The sequence below is a fragment of the Arvicanthis niloticus genome, chromosome 17 (genome assembly GCF_011762505.2).
Source record: "Arvicanthis niloticus isolate mArvNil1 chromosome 17, mArvNil1.pat.X, whole genome shotgun sequence".
Taxonomy (NCBI): Eukaryota; Metazoa; Chordata; class Mammalia; order Rodentia; family Muridae; genus Arvicanthis; species Arvicanthis niloticus.
In genome coordinates this window covers 49,320,971-49,324,414 of record NC_047674.1, presented here as the reverse complement: position 1 = coordinate 49,324,414, position 3,444 = coordinate 49,320,971, and the positions used below count along the sequence as shown (strand labels likewise).

Here is a 3,444-nt window from a genome sequence, read left to right as displayed (position 1 = left end):
AAAGGAAAAATCTCAACACTGTCATGTTTGAAAATTAATTACCATCACCAAAGGATCTTGAAATTCTGTATCTCTTTTAAGAATTTGCCTATTGCTTCAGTCCCTGTAATGACAGGTTCTGCTGATTTCAGCACTACATGATTTAGCAAATCCACAGCAGGAAAATGAGTAATATGTATTTGTCAACTTTCTGTGTTGTTATGATTATGCTCTTTTACCTGATATCTGCATCAGTACGCTGTAGTGTATACTCTAAGTGCATTATTAAGTATTGTAAACTGTGTAGAATGACTGCCACAATACTTGAGAACAATTAGTTCTCAAGGAGGGATAGACTAATCTGTCATGAATATTCATCAAGATTTTATTTATCCCATTCAGGGTTTTGGTACAGACATGTAGCAGGAGTAGGTAACATTGGTTTTTTAGGTAAGGTTGGTACTCAGAACCCTATAAGACAATACAGACTCTAGGTATAAATAATTACTCAATCTAAAATGTGACGAGAATTTTGATTTTGACTCAGTTTTAGTAATAAATACAGTTGAAATTTGATTTCTCAGGAAACAGATTATATTCATTTGTTCTATAACGTTTTATCATAGACACATCTTATGGTTATGTGAAGATCCACCATAGACATCATTTGCACTGGGTGTCTATTTGTGAAAAGGGAATATGTATCAAGTTTTAGCATGTTCTAGCTAGGTGGGTAAAGAGACCAGTCTGGATATGTCCTTTTCTTTATGAAAAATAAGATATAGTCATACACATTAACTTTGTTAATCTGTCTTTCAGATCAGCTTAAGAATAAGATCATATGTAGCTAAGTGTTAGTGGATATTTACTCTGTATTCTTTTGGTGGAAGTCCAGGCACAGGTAAAGCTGTTACCAAGAGAATGATTATAACCAGAATGCTTTTAAAGGAAGAACTTAACAAATTTATACAAACTTGAAGATAGATGGAAAACACAATTCTGCCTAGGATTTAGAATATCAGCAAAGTGAGGGGGCAATTTGCAGCTCCCAGCCACCACACTGCACTTTTCTGTGCGACCTCAGGAAGTCACCGTTTTTCAGCAGTCTGTCTGTGTAAAGGAAGCTCCTGCTAGGTCCGTCCCCCTCACCTCGACTTATGCTCCTAGTGTGAGTCTGGAGCCGTAAGAAAGACATTTGCCCTTTAGACCTCTAGGTCTGAGTTCTGCCTTTCTTTTTGATCTATCGGAACTGTTACCTCTGAAAATGCTCGTGATCTAGTCCTGTAGAAGTGTTTCTGGTTTGTGTGCTCAATCCTCGAAAGTAGCCACACCTCCTGTTCAAGGCTAAGCGTGGTAGGGTAAGACTAATAAGAATGCTAATGCTGTCTGGCTCACACTTTAGTTCTTTTGATAGGCGAGCTCCCTACCCAGCACATTTTTGCCTGAAGTGCTCACAGCTTTCAGCCTCCTGAGAGAGACCTGCAACAACCTTACCTGCAGGTCCTTCCTCATTTCCCTGCATCTAACCTGGAAAGGAGAGGATGCACCCATGGGACTGGTGGGTGTTGGGCTAAGTGGGGAATCCCACCCAGCCTAGGTATACAAAAATGTCCTTGGCAAGGCTTTAGAAAGCTGAAAATGAGATTGAGCCCAGAGGGGTGGCTGACTCTAGGAGGTAGCTGTTTTGCTTTTGTTCCCTGGCCCTGTGGTCATTGACCCTAGGCAGAGAGCCAAAGACCAGTCAGTGACCCAAAGGGGCTGGCTCTTGCCTGCTTCCAGCTAACAGTGCTCTTCCTCTGCTAATTGTGGGAGCCCTTGTGAAACACCCTGTGTAGGGTGGGGCAAGAGTACAGGATGCTGCCACCAAGCCACAGGATGGTTACCCCATCTGTAAAGAACATGGACGGGGAGGACTGAAGGGGCCTGGGCTCAGCTCCTTCCAGCCGGATCGCCTGCTACCTGGAAGAGAGCCTGCTCACTGTGTCCCCCGGGTTATGATGACCCCCAATAAAGGAAACAAGGCCTTAAAGGTGAAGCGGGAGCCAGGCAAGAATGGCACCATTTTGACCGATGAGGAACTAGTAACCATGTCGGTGCGAGAGTTGAACCAGCACCTGCGAGGCCTATCCAAGGAAGAGATCATCCAGCTGAAGCAGCGCCGACGCACACTCAAGAACCGTGGCTACACAGCCAGCTGTTGGGTGAAGTGGGTGACACAGAAGGAGGAGCTGGAGAAGCAGAAGGCTCCAGCAGGAGGTGGAGAAGCTGGCCTCAGAAAATGCCAGCATGAAGCTGGAGCTTGATGCCTTGCGCTCCAAGTATGAGGCCCTGCAGAACTTTGCCAGGACCGTGGCCCGCAGCCCTGTGGCCCCAGGCCGGGGTCCACTTGCTGCTGGCCTGGGGCCCCTGGTCCCTGGCAAGATGGCTGCCACCAGCGTCATCACAATAGTAAAGTCCAAGACGGATGCTCGGTCATAGGGACACGTGCAGTTGCCAGGCAGGTCTTTGAGGGGCCACTAGGTGCGTGACAGAGTTGGCAGCCCCATCCCTCCTCCTTTCTTTCCCCTTTCTCCCCTCCCTTCCCTCTTTCCTTCCCTGCAAAGCACAACCTGCACCCAGGGGCACCGGCTGAGCCCCTTGATCATCTTTATTGTCACGCCTGTGTTTTGTATGTTGGGATCGGTCAGTTCAACAGTGATGTTGGGTTGCCCCTCACCCCTTTGTACCAAGGCCATGCAGGCTAGGAGTCCAGAGTGGGCACTGTGGGGATGGATGAGAGTGCACGTGGGCAAGTGTACTGGGCTTGGGTCTGCCCTTGTCTCCCTGGTGGTCTGAAGTGGGACTTGAGTGCTTTCTTTTCAGATGTCCAGTGGGCCTCTCAGCTTGATCCAGAAGGAAGAGATGGGCTCTGCCCTGAGAAGCGGTTATGTGTTGAAGCCCCTGGACGGACAGGCCACCAGCCTGGGCAATGGGGCAGGAACCATGGTGCTGGAGCCTGGCACAGTGACCGGATAAGACCAAATCGCTGGTTCTGAGTGTGGGTGAAGGTGTGTCAGTGTCCTGCGATGGGTCTGGTGTCGCTGTTTACATGATCTATTTGTGTGGTTAGATAGCCCTTTATTTAAAAGAGAAGTTCCTTTTACAGAGTTATTAAATTATATGTTTAAGAGCTAAAAAGAAAAAAAAAGAATATCAGCAAAGGAAAAATTACAGAACAAGTAAATATTATAGTGAGTATCTGTATGAATTAAACTAAAATGAGCATGACAGCACTATAATCTCTAAAATAGTGTGAGACAAAACATGGAAAAAAACGAAACTCAGGTGTTTCTATTAAATAGTAAATGTTTTAAGAAGGAGTAAATAAAAAAGTTAATGACCTTTTAGAATAATAATGGCTTTGAGTCAGAAATGGTAGCAATCACCTGTAGTCCTATCACTGAAGAAGCTGAATTAGGAGAATTT

General features: G+C 45.7%; 1 pseudogene; it reads left to right on the top strand.

Annotated features, from left to right (window-relative positions):
- The first annotated feature begins 1,825 nt into the window (after positions 1–1,825).
- Positions 1,826–3,118, top strand: LOC117722517 (transcription factor MafK pseudogene; annotated as a pseudogene).
- Positions 3,119–3,444: the final 326 nt, after the last annotated feature.